The following is a 14,055-nucleotide window of genomic DNA, read 5'->3' on the forward strand; positions in this document are numbered from 1 at the left end:
TTAGTGTGGGTCTATTTCTGAATTCTTTATTCTGCTCTATTTATATATGTGTCTTTCTGCCAATACCACATAGTCTTGATTACTATACCTACAAAGTGTCTTAAAATTTGATAGACTGATTCCTGCCAGTTTCTTCCTCTTCTTCAAGATTGTATCAGCTATTCTAGTTTCTTTGTCTTTCTATATAAATTTTAGAACAATCTTGTGTATATCTACAAAATCTGGGATTTTTTATAGGAATTGCATTAAGCGTATATATAAATTTGGGGAGAATTGGCATCTTTACTAGGTTGAGTCTTCCAATTCATGAGCACAGTATGTCTCTCCATTTATTTAAATTTTTTCTTTCTTTCATCAGCATTTTGTAGCTGTTAGCATACAAGTCCTATATGTGTTTTGTTAGATTAACATCTAAATATTTGTCTTTTTTTGAGTTATTATAAATGGTATCGTATTTGAAATTTTGGTGTCCGTGTATTCATTTGATTTTTGTAGTTTTATCCTGTGTCCTGTGAACTTGCTGAACTCACCTATTAGTTTTAGGAATTTTTTGTAGATTCCTTGGGATTTTCTATGTAAACAATCATGTCATCTGAAAATATAGACAGTTTCATTTCTTCCTTTTTGATCTGTATACTTTTTATTTATTTTTTCTTGCCTACTGCACTGACTAGAATATCCAGCACTATATTGAATAAGAGCAAACTTTGTTACCTTGTTCTAGATCTTATAGGGGAATGCATTCAGTCTTTCACCATTAAGTATAATTTTAGCTGTCTTTTTTTTTTTTTTTTTTTTTGGTAGATGCTCTTCATCAGATTGAGGAAATTCCCCTTTATTCCTATTTTTTCTGGGAGTTTTTATCATGAATCATTGTTGAATTCTGTCAAATAGTTTTTCTACATCAATTGATATGTGTGATTTTTTTTTCTTTTAGTCTGTGAATCGGATTATATTGATTGATTTTCAAATACTGAAACTGACTTGTATCTCTGGAATCAACTCTGTTTGGTCATGGTGTGTATAATTCTTTTTATATATTGATGAATTCTGTTTGCTAATATTTTGTTAAGTTTTTTTTTTCTATATTCATGAAGTACTGACCTTGTCTGATTTTTGTATTGGGATAATACCAGTTTCACAAAATAAAATGGGAAATGTCCCCTCTTCTGGAACAGATTGTATAAAATTGGTGTTAACTCTGTTTTAACATTTAGAATTCTTCAGTGAAACCATTGGGATCTGAGATCTCTTTGTGGGGGGCTTTAAAATTATAGTTAATTCATTTAGTCGTTATAAGGCTATTAAAATTGTCTGTTCCATAGGGGGTGAGTTCATGTTTTTCTAGGAATTGGTCCATCTCATCTCAGTTGTCAAATCTCTGTGTGCGCAATTGCTCATGGTGTTCCTTTATTATTCTTTTGATGTCTGGAGGTTCTTTAGTGATATTCCCCGTTTCATTCTGACGTTGATCATATGTGTCTCCTCTCCTTTTTCTTTGTCAGTCTTGCTAGAGGTGTGTCAATTTTGTTGATCTTCAAAAACTCAGCTCTTTGTTTCAGTGGTTTTCTTTATTGTTTTCTGTTCTTAATTTCATTGATTTTTATTATTTCCTTGATTCTGCTTGCTTTTGGCTCATTTTTCTCTACTTTTTCTAGGTTCTTAAGGTGAAAGCTTGAGAGATTTCGTGCTATAGATCCCCCTCTGAGCACTGCCTTAGCTGTGTCACAAATTTTGATATGCTCCATTTTCATTTTCATTTGCTTCAGGTATCTTTTTTAACTTCCCTTGAAATTTCCTATTTGGCCCATGGGTTGTTTAGAAGAGTGTTTAGTCCACCTCTTTGAGGATTGTTTTTTATCTCTCTGTTATTGATTTCTAGCTTGATTCTATGTGGTCAAAAAATAGATTCTGTGTGATTCTAATTCTTTTTTGATTTTGAGGTTGGTTTCATGGCCCATCTTGCTATAGGTTTCATGAGCACTAGAAATGAACGTGTTTCTGCTGTTTTTGGGTGGGGTGCTCCACAAATATCTATCTGATTGTATTGGCTGATGGTGTTATTGAGTTCTTCTATATCCTTGCTGATTTTTGCCTAATTGTTCTATTAATCATTGTCAGATGTCTTAGTTTTTGCCTAAGGTGGAAAATGTTATTTTGTGGTCTTGACGTGCATTTCTCTGAGTTCTATTAAAATCGAGGGTCAAATTAAATACTTTCCTTCCTCCCTAACTGCACTTTTTAAAACATGTAGTTGAGACTTTCTCTTTCTTTCTTTCTTTTTTTTTTTTTTTTGAAGATTTTATTTATTTATTTGAAAGAGAGAGAGAGAGCATAAGCCAGGGGAAGGGGCCGAGGGAGTGGAAGAAGTGGACTCCCCACTGAGCAGGGAGCCTGATGCGGGGCTCAATCTCAGGATCCTGAGATCATGACCTGAGCTGAAGGCAGACACTTAAACAAATGAGCCACCCAGGCACCCCAAGACTTTCCTTACCAATTATTCAAACTTTTTCCCCCTCTTATTTCTGTTTTTTGTTCTTGTTTTTGTTCTTACATATGTAGTGATCTTGGTCATGCATCTGAATAGAGAAGTCAGGAATATGTCTCTGGGTAATCTCCATCTGGCACAGTCCCACAGCAATTAGACACATACTTAGGTCAAAAGCCTTCAATGATGGGGGGTGCCTGGGTGACACAGTCGTTAAGCGGCTGCCTTCGGCTCAGGGAGTGATCCCAGTGCCCTGGGATCGAGCCCCACATCAGGCTCCTCTGCTGGGAGCCTGCTTCTTCCTCTCCCACTCCCCCTGCTTGTGTTCCCTCTCTCACTGGCTGTCTCTCTCTGTCAAATAAATAAATAAAATCTTTAAAAAAAAAAAAACCTTCAATGACTCCCCATTTTCTAAAAAATACAGTCCTATCGCTTCTTGGCCTTTTGGCTAAGATCAAGTGTAAAAAATACAGACCTCAACCTTAGCCTGGCATTTAAAGCCCATGTGATATCCTTCTGATTTAACTAATCCAGCTATGTCATGCCTCACTGTTCTCTAATAAGTTGGCCGCTGCCTCCACACTTTTGCCTATGCCATTGGCCCTGCCTAGAATGTTCTTGGTCAATCAAAAGCCTACCTATGCTCTAAATGTGGCTCAAATGCTCCCTCTATAGAGCCTTTCTTGATCATTCCAGCTGGAAGTGATTGCCCTTTCCATCGTCCTATAGCATCTGTCCTATGATGGTGCATAGCTCAGTATCATAATGCACACATCTGGTAAACCATTAGGTGGCTTCATGTCAGTGATTCAGACCAGGACTGTGCTGTTGTTACTTTACATCTGTTTCTTGACTTGCAGGCAAAGTGCCTCTCCTTTATTAATATTCTAGCTCATATGGTGAGCATTGTTAAAATTCTATCTCAAATGACAAAATTCACCAAAAGTATTATATTAGGCAAACCACCAATTTGTCGAGCAGAACAGATTAGAAGAATAAATAATTTAGAATGCTGATAAGCTCGTGCTCTGAAATGGTTTCTATATACATGTCAGTTGCGTGTGGGACATGTACCTACCGAAACAACTGAAAAATGTTTTTTTAAAAATCTGAGTTTGTCTTATGGACAACACTGAGTTTTGAACTTTTGTTTCTTTAAGCCAGGTGATAGTTTCAGTAGACTGGTAGACTGTGAAATATAACAGGACTTAAAAAAAGCAAGTCTAGATAAAACCCTACGTTATTTTTAAAGGAAGGAATTTCAGGAAAGGTTCATACAACTCATCTACATAAAAGTAGCTGTGAAATTTCATATATCACATTTTCATACACCAGGTAATTCCAGTCTTTATTAAAAATCAAATTATAATTTTCTTAAGTCACAGAAGACCAGAAGAAAATTTTTTGGGAATTCTCACCTTACCATAAAAGTGAAACGCATTTATTATAGAGAATTAGAAAATAACAACAGTAATAGTTATTATTGATAATCAATAAACTATTAGGTATTTAATTAATAAATAATTAATTATTGTTACCAACCATAATCCCTTTACTTGGTGACCACTATTGATAATATAGGACTTTGGAAAAGTTGTTCTAGATCTTTTTTGATTCTTGTTTAGACAAGACTGTTACTGATAGATTTTTTTTTTTTCAATGAAGAGTCTATACCTACCCTTGGTGTTCCAGGACATAATAACACTGATGGTTGGCAGTGCTTTGTGCTTATTTTCAGTTCCACATGCTGTTCTGCAGACCCATTTCCTCTTGTTCTCTCCCTAGCAGAGGCAGAGAAGTGTTGGCCTCTCTCTTCCGCCTCAGAATCTTCCACGGAACGAAACCACTGCACCTTCAACCTGCTTTTCTCCAGGTTGAATCGATCATCTTTCTCCTTGACATTTGAGTCTCATTTTCCAATTATTTGATCACTTTGAAGTATCCAACCTGAAGTAAAAAGAACCTTTTAAGGGCTGAGAACAAGGCATATTTTTCCTAACAACTAGTTGACTTGGTGATTTCACATTCTCTTTCCTGAAAGCAGAGGGCCTGGATAGATGATTTGGGGGGCTTACTTTCACTTGTGACTTCACACATCTTTTTATGGTGCCTGAGCTGAGGATTCCTCATGTGGCAAATATTTAGTAAGCCTTCCTGGCTGCCTGACTCAAGAGTGTAGTTCCTAATAAGAGCCACAGATGGTAAAGGCAGTTCCAGGAATTTGTCGGGTTACTCAGCAGTGTTGGATCAAGCTGGGGAAACAATGCATGCCTCCTGCCCATTTCCCAGCCACTTCTCCCCACATTCATTTGAAATGTATGGTCACAAAGAATGATCTGAGGAACCCCACATTGCCCCTTGCAAGGTGTTCCCTGGTAGGGGGCATGATTTGTAGATTATGTTCTTCAAGAAGCCCAGGCTTCACAGGGGCAACTTTACTCAACATGGACTAGAGCTCTGGGTAGTTGGGGCTCACCTGGTTGCCTCCTTCTGGTTTCATTGTTTCTTTTCAAGGAAGCCACTTTTAAACGTGGTGTTATTGAGGCCGTCCACTGCTGCACTCTGGTACCCGTGAGCCTGAGATACAGCCATGTTCATCCTGTGCCTTGATTTGAATCCTTTCAGAAGTGAATGGGAAGACTAAGGGAGTGGGAGCCCAAGCAGTGGAGTGACAATGCCAAATGATCTTCTAGAGTCTGACTCCATAAATGTTCACCTTTGCAAAAGCATTCCAGGCACTGGAAAGCTTTTGCAGAAAGTGCCTCGACAATTTTGCCAAACACCTTCCCAAATCGGCTCCCCTTTCTTTGCAGTTATTCACCAACCCCTTCATCCATCTTACTCTTGTGTTTTGGATTTTTTTGTTTTTTAGATCATACTACTTGCCCAGAATATCACCAATCACACTCTATCTTCTCCCATCATTCAAAGGGTTTCTGAAACCACCTCTTCCAGGAAGTCTTCCCTGACTCACTAGAACAATGAAACCTCCTGGCCTTCCTCCCCACTAACCACTCTTCTCAAAGAACTTCCCCTTTGTTTCCACAGAACATAAATGCTGCAACTTATTTATTAGCTTAATGTGTATTTTGAATAGATTCTCAGGAAGGATGTCTTCCTGAGGCACAATAATAGGTGATGACTTCCAAGAAGTAGGAAGCCTTCCAAGAAGTAGGATGGTATCTACCGGATGTGTAAATGACCCCAACACATAAGATCAGCAAACAAGCATTGCTATAGGTATGACTTTGCAGATAGTTGCTCAGACTTCGTCTTTGGAAACTGACCTTCTACATTTCTAGTGGTGCTGCTTATCTATGCAGCGTTATTAGCCAGATGCTTCAGTAGTAGTCATTCAACAGATGTGTGCTGAGAATCTACTGTGAGCCAGTGTTGTGTTAGATACTGAAGATGTAGTGCCTACTGGAAGTTTTTAAGACTATCATGGTGGCCCATAAATGTGGTGGCCCATATTGAACCATGCCTCTTAGTATTCATGCCTTTGTGTAGTCCCCACACCCACCCCTTCTTCACTTTGAGTGGACCCATGACCTGCTTTAAATAATAGAGTGTAGAAGTTATGTGCCAGTTCCAGGCTTAAGCCCAAGAAGACCTGCCTGTTTCTGTTTTTGTGGTTTGGGGAGCCCTGAGCTACCATGTGAGAAGTCCAGCTACTCTGCTGGAGAGATCATGTGGAGAGGCCACTTGGAAAGGCAGAGGCCCTGAGACAGCAAGGAAAGAGAGAGCAGCTCAGCCATCCTGGGTCCCTGCTGAACTCAGCTTTCAGCCAACCTGCCAACTGAGTGCAGCCACATGAGTGACTACCACCGAGATCAGCGGAAGAACCACCCCACTGAGCCCAGCTCAGACGGCAGACCTATGAGCAAATAAGCACTTGGTTACTGTTTTAAGTCACTTTTGGGGGATGATTTGTTATAAAGCAATTGATAACTAAAGCAAAACAAAATAAAAAATAAAAACACTGATCATTCCTGAAAATAGGAGGGGAATATATGACCTTCCAAAGTGGCTTCAAGATATGTTGATAGATTAAATCCTTCCAAATTTAACAATCAAGTAGAATCATGGTAGCAACAGGTCTTAAAAAACAAACAAACAAACTAGCCCATACCAAATTCTTGGATAAGAGTTGACATGTCCATCTTCCTTAAGTATAAGCTATAAAATTAGTGCAATCCCAAAAATTACTAACAGGAATTTTTTTGGCATCTGATACTAAAATTCATGTGGGGAAATAAGCAAAAGTAGCCAGGAACTTTCTGGAAAAATAATGATAACAAGGGGAGCAGGAATAGTCTTAAGAGAAAATAAATAAGTCATAAAACTATAAAAATTAAAGCAATTTGATATGGGTATATGAATAAAACAGACTAGAAATAGACCCCAAATAGATTATTAGATTTTATTAAATGGAAAATGTGGCATCTCAAATCAGTGGGTACTATTTAAAAAAGGTACTAGTAAATAAATGGTGCCAGGACAGTAGTTAGCCATCTGAAAGAAAATAAAGGGGTCAGATCTCCCCTATAAACTACCATTCTTTTGAGTGGTAGGAGAAAAAAAAACCCAAACACTAACATTAGTCCAACTCTGAAAATCTAGTTCAATCCAATTATTGAAGCAGTTTTTAGGAAATAACTCTGGCTCTCCTGGATGATTCAGTATCTTTTAGATTTCCTCGTTGCTCATAAAGATTGCATGCGGATGTAGGGGGAAGAAGGGTTTCTAGGGCCATCTGGGCAGATCCTTGTACCTTCTTTGGCCCCTCTGGTTTCCATGGCAATGCCCCTGTCCACTTGGTCTCTGGGCACATCTGACACTGTGGTTTATAGAATCTGGTCCGGGCTGTGGCCCTCCCTGACCACGTAGCTCACCTCAACTCCCACTGGCACTGCATTACCCACCAGGATGGCTGTGACTCCCCTTTAATGTCCAGACCAATGTAGGATTATTCAGCCACTCTTCCCAGCGTCCCTCTGATAGGCTGCCAGCCACCTCCACTGGCTCCTCCCACAATCTGCCACGTGGCGTGTAGGGCTCTCCAAAGGCCTCTGTGAAACAAGAGAGCTGATGCAGGTTCCGGGGCTGAATTGTGGAGCCCCATCACAGCATTGATTTTATCCTCCTGTCTGATCGTGGTTAGATGAGCGGCCCAGGGACAATGTGCTTCCAGGCTGTGTCCTCTCAGAGTCCCTTCATTCTCCTCTAGTCTGAGATCACTCCCCAGAGAGGGGAAGTGGGGCTCTGAGTCTACCGGCTTCATCCTTTTCATCTTCCCACAGTTCACAGGGGCCAGAGGGACAAAGGTCTCCTTCCTCTCCTACACTGTGCTTATAACTAGTCTGCCAGATCTGGCTCTTAATGTATGGCATGGAGGTTAATGAAATTTAGAAAATCCTTTTCTCTATAAACAAAAAGGGGCTTTCAGGACTTGCCTTGATGCCCAGCTGTTCCACGGGGCCTTTCTTCCAAGCAGGGCCCATGGACCCCTCCTCATTACTGAGGGTCAGTAAGCGTCATTGCTCTGCGTTAGACATGGAAGGCCAGGAGGGAAAAGGGTAAACTTAGGGAAACAAAAATAAGTCAGGTCAGTGTTTTCAAAGCATCATTCTTGTAACAGTACATAAATTTGGAAGACATACAATTTCGAGCGGCCGTCAACTAAAATAGTTTCTTTTATAATTTAGATAAATATCACAAAAATGCCTCCAAAGAAATAGGGCAATGAATTTAATGTGTGGCACATAATTCCCAAAAAGACTTGATGACTCAACTGTCTGGAAATTGCTTTAAAACCTTATTAATTCTCAGTTTGCCAGTTCGGAATTTTTATGAGTGTAATTCTGAATAGAGATGATGGTTAGCTTCCCACAATAAAGGGATGATTGGCTATGATTTATACTTCCCAAGAAATTGACAGCAAAAGGACATACAGTGGTTCCCCCCTTATCCTCAGGGGACATGTTCCGAGGCCCCCAGTGGATGCCTGAAACCATGGATAGTACCAAGTCCTATATACACTGTTTTTTTCTATACATACCTACCTGTGATAAAGTTTAGCTTAAAAAATTAGGCACAGTAATATTATTAGTAGTAATAACAAATAACTAATCATAAAATAGAACAATTGTAACAATATACTGTTAAAAAAAGTTATGTGGGGGCGCCTGGGTGGCACAGTTGTTAATCGTCTGCCTTCGGCTCAGGGTGTGATCCTGGCGTTCTGGGATCGAGCCCCACATCAGGCTCCTCCGCTGGGAGCCTGCTTCTTCCTCTCCCACTCCCCCCAGCTTGTGTTCCCTCTCTCGCTGGCTGTTTCTCTCTGTCAAATTAATAAATAAAATCTTTAAAAAAAAGTTATGTGAATGTGGTCTCTCTCTTTCTCTAAATATCTTACTGTACTCACCTTTCTTCTTGTGCTGATATGGAAGGATAAAATGCCTATGTGATGAGATGAAGTGAAGTGAATAAGATGGGCATTGTGATGTAGCATTAGTCAACTATTGACCTTCTGACAATACACCAGAAGGAAGATCATCTGCTCTTTCCGGCTGTCCATGGATAACTGAAATGGAGGAAAGCAAAACCACAGATGGGGGCGGGGGGGGGGGGCTACTGTATTGAATCTCCGTAAAATAATCAACTGCTTTAAACCACTTTGGGCAATTTCTTAGATGCTGCTATCATCTGGTAATGTTAGCTATTCATTAACTCCTGGAAAATGGAGAAATGTTTGCTGTTAACATATGTTATAAGTCATGAAGGAGGAGGAGAAGGGGGGAGAAGGAGAAGAAGAAAAGAAGAAAGAAGAAGAGGAAGAGGAAAAGGAAGAAGGAGGAGGAGAAGGAGGAAGGGAAAGAGAAAAAGAGGAGGAGGAAGATGAGTGGGGGAGGCATCCAGCAAGGGGGCTGTCGTGTAATGGCACGGGTATCAGAGACCCAGGGCAAGGGGCCTTTGCTGTGCACCACGGGGCCAGACAGGCAGGGCTTGGAGTCATGCAGCCCACCCCACTGTGGTAGTCTGCAGACCCTTAGGACAGTGGCCGGGTGTGCCGTCTCTCTGACCTCTATCTCTGCATCATGAGAATGGAGATGATTGCCTCTACCTCATGGATCATTCTGAGATTTAATGAGATGGTGCATGTGAACCTCTTAGCATGTCCCTGACACAAAGGAAGCACTCCGTGCATGCTAACTATTTGTATTTTATTACTATTAGCGTCAGCAAATCCGTTTATAAGACTACTTAAACATTCACAGGAAATTATTTTTGTATAATTCTGGGCATATAGTGGACTCTTCACATGCTTGTTTAAAAAATACGCTCCTTTCCACAGTTCTACAAGTCACGCTGTTCATTAATGGCCTTTCACCCGATTTTGTGGCACGGTTACAGTTGTGGCTTCACTGAATCTCTTCCTTTTCTTTGGGTAATCTGTATCTTCACCTCCCAGGAGTGGAATATATTGTGACCTCATGTTGCTGGAACAAATCTGACATTGTGGGTTTGTTAAAACAACTTTTTTCAAATCAGATTTCTAGGGAGATATAAAAGAGAAAAGGAGTTTGTTAGGGAACAACATGGTTTCTGAGCATTCTAAGGCACTGATCCGATGTATCAAATAGTGACGGAAACCGCAGGTTTCTCTGCATGTTACATACACCACCTGACGGGCCTCCCAGAGAGTGTTACCACCTTCACGGACGACACAGGGGGTAAACCTGACTGCGGTGCCTTTTTTCCCACGTGTCTCGGAGTGTCCCCCCTGTTTCCTTTCTCTGCGACTCACTTAACAGCTGTGGGGTTGGGGAGAAGGGGATCCGGGCAGAAACCCCAGCAAATTAAGTGCAGTGTTTCAGGGAGGGCAGCCAGGGAGTGTTGGGGTCAGGAGATAGGGGTCACAGACGGAGTCGGTCCCTCACCCAGGCAGAGAGAATGCGACGTTTACTTGTGTTCTTGAACTTCTATTCCCTTTGAATATAAAGGACAAAAGAAATGAGGGTTCACTTTAGTAAGAAGTATTTCTAGAGAAGCAATCCTTTGCCAAATCTGATAATTCCCTTTAAAAGAAAAATTCTTGGGTTGGGCTTCTAACAAAGAGAAATCGCAGTATTAAAATTTGCCGGTAAAGTATAGGAATTCCTTAGTACTCCATCATAGTTGCTGAAACCAGACAAACCAACTCCTTGCAAGCAGCTAATTCCTCAGAAGTCTCAGAAACCTGTGGGTTTCAGTCTTATCTTCCTTCTGGGAACCTGGAACCTCAGCAACAGTAAAGCGTATGTCCGTCTGTCCCCCCCACCCCGATGCTCCCGAGGCTTTCCCTCTGCTCCCCCTTTACCACCCTATTGGGTCCTCCAGTGACCAACAGTGGTTGCTTGTGGGCAGGGTCTGTGCCTTGGCTCACATGTCTACATCCATACACACCTTAGCACGCTATTTGGATTCCTTATTTGTGGAATGAAGGAAGGCAGGTATGAAAAATGATTTTAAAGTATTATACGGCATGTGGGTGGGAAAGACCATGAGGCTCTGAGGCTGGGGTTTTCGGGACCTGGAGCAGAGGGGTCCTGCAAGTTGCGCGAATGTTATTATGCTGCCACTGTCATTCCTTAATTTCAACACCGTCACAGGATCAGAGATGGGCAGATGTGACGTATGCAGAATAGGACAAATCAGTGAAAGTTCATACCCACGCTTGTTCTAACCTTTTTTCCCACCATTTTTTTTTTAATCAGGGAGGGAAATGAAGCAAGCTATGCAGATCAAAGCATCCCTCTTCTCCTTTTTCTACCTACCCTTCTAGTGGAGATACTCAGCTGTAAAATGACTCAAAAGAAAAGGAGGCTCAAATGCAGGGACAAAGGAAAAAGCCACCAAACCATCAGTGCAGCCAGGGGACAGGGGAGGGAGGACTACGGAGCAGCTGGGGTGAAGCAGGCAGCAAGGACCCCGAGGGGGAGGGTAACCTCTGGCTGTTTCGTGGGGAAACTAAACCTCGGAAGAGTTTGAAGGAACCATAGTGAAATGCTCTTTTGTATACTTCGGACTGGTGAAGAGGGGCCCGGAGGGAATTCCCATCAAGGTACCATCAGGGGCAGAAATGGACAGGTTCCAGTGGTGGCAGAAGTGGGCTGCGGAGCCGCACATGTGGGCAGCAAGGGAGGCCTGAAAATCTCTGACCAGGAATGAACCCAAAGGCTCGGGAGTCATTCTCTGAACGAGGGTAGTCAAGGTGAAAATACAGACTGCCTGGTCCTTCACAGACACAGGGATTAGCTGGAGCAGGGGACTCGGAGGGGCCAGGGTTTCTCATCCGGCTATGCCAGGACACACCGAAGTCAAAGGAGTGCAACCCAAGGAAAAGAGGGTCAGAGGGAAAATATACCCGTTAGCACCAGGGAGTCAATCTGAGGAGTGTGAACGCCCTCCTCTGCTCTGATACCCTGAGGGCTATGGCGAGTAGACTTCAGCTTCCGTAGCCAAGAGACTAGAGTTCTAATTCAGACAAGTTTCCCAGGGATTTGCCCTCAGTCCTTTAGATCCCACCCCCTCCCATGCCCCCACCCCCCACCTCCTGCAGTACTGAGCCCATCTTCTAAATTAATAATAAATGTGAATGCCAAGTCATTAATGTCTGAGATTGTGATCTAGAGGGAACTGACAAGTCAGAAATTTACAATATGAAATCATTCATTCATTCAACGAATATTAGTGAATAGCCCACAGGGTATAAGCAATGATTATGGGAGGACTTTTTAGTCCTGAAGTTTCAAGGGAATATAACGTTCATTTCCCCCAAATCCTTTCATAAAATCATTACAACCTCTTCAGTGGTTTCTAGAAAGGTACTTTTTCATCATTGTTTTACATAGAGACTTCATAATAGAATCCATTAGGTCGGGAAAAAAAAAAAACCCTCTAAAGAAACCAAAACTAAACTCTCAGCTAAAAACAAAGTCTAGAAGTCTTATCTGAAATATACTGAGAGAATAGAACTGAAACCCTGCAAAAGCCTCTGGGGGATAATTTGGTTCTTAATTCTCGATGATATGAATAGCGAAAGATAGAATCAAAGATTACTCATATTCACTTGCATATTGTGTGAGCAAGTATTACATGCACATAAAGAATCAAATCTGTAAGGCTTATAACAAAAAAGGATCAGTTCCTTGGCCTGCTTCACCCACCTAGGTTCATTCGCTCTCCACTCTCTTAGCTGTCTTTGTTTGCTTTTTCTGGCATTTACTTGAATAATATCCACATTGTGGTATCTTTTGATTCAGCTTTTTCAGGGATTATGCACTGACTTTTACTTGTGGTGAAGATTTCACTCCCCAACATTCCCATTTTATGGCTGATACTCAGATGGTCACACAGTCGTGACCACTGAGTTGTTTCAGTATTACAAGATGAACTTCTGTATCGGCTGGTACAGAAGCTCCCTCCGTGCCCGATCCCTGTCCCCTGGCTGCTCCAGTTCCTGTCCAGGGATACCCTGGACTTCCCCAGAGCCCAGCAGTTAAGGGGGAACCCTGAGCCCAGCTCCAGCACTTTGACCACTACCCACCCTGCCTGCCGGGTGCCCTTCGTGTGCTGATTACGTCCCAATCCCTTTACCCTCCCAGTATAACAGTTCCAGTTTTTACTGAAGTCAGATTTAGGGTGTTCATCGTTATGTCTCTATAAACACTGGTCACTGTGAAGCTGATTTGTAATGATGACTACGTTTCTTTTCTTGTACTATTTTCTGCTTTTACTATAGTGAATAATTGCCTGCTTCCTTATATGGTTTGTTTCTCTGAACGTCTGAATACCACAAAATATCTCCTTTATACAGTTTTCCAGGTAGTTAAAACTATCACTCATGTTGTCAGTTCTATTTCCTGCCCCTGAAAATACCTCTTTTCGAGTCCTACATATTCCCATTCCAGCCTGGTCTGACTGGACTCTGCTCCAGATTTGCTGAATAGTGTCCCGTGGACTTGAGTTTGCTGCTGTCCATCTTGTAGTTTCTCTTTGCTAGATCCCACGGCTGCGGCTTTTTTACCTTTTGTAGCGGAGCACATCGACTAATAGTGTCCCAAACAGCAGGGTTTGGGGGTAAAATGCATATATTTTAGAGTATATATTTGTTTAGATTTTGTATGTCTGAGAATGGCCTTAGGTTAAACTCTCACTTGACTGATAGTTTGACTGGGTGTAGATTTCTAGGTTGCAAATCGTTTATACTGGTAATTTCTAGGTTGTATTGCTCCAGAGACTTCTAGATTAAAAATGACTGTTTAGGGGCGCCTGGGTGGCTCAGTTGGTTTAGCATCTGCCTTCAGCTCAGGTTATGATCCCGGATTTCTGAGATGAAGCCCTGTGTTGGGCTCCCATGCTGGGGTGGGGGGTGGGGGGGAATCGGCTTCTCCCTCTGCCCCTCCCCGGTCATGTTCTGTTTCTCACTATCAAGTAAATAAATAAAATCTTAAAAAAAAATTACTGTTTACTGGTTTGCTGCCATGCCAATTCCTCTTTCTTTATGATCTTTCTCCCCTAGT

Source organism: Ursus americanus, chromosome 2 (assembly GCF_024610735.1).
Source record: "Ursus americanus isolate L20-20 chromosome 2, mUrsAme1.1.p, whole genome shotgun sequence".
NCBI lineage: Eukaryota > Metazoa > Chordata > Mammalia > Carnivora > Ursidae > Ursus > Ursus americanus.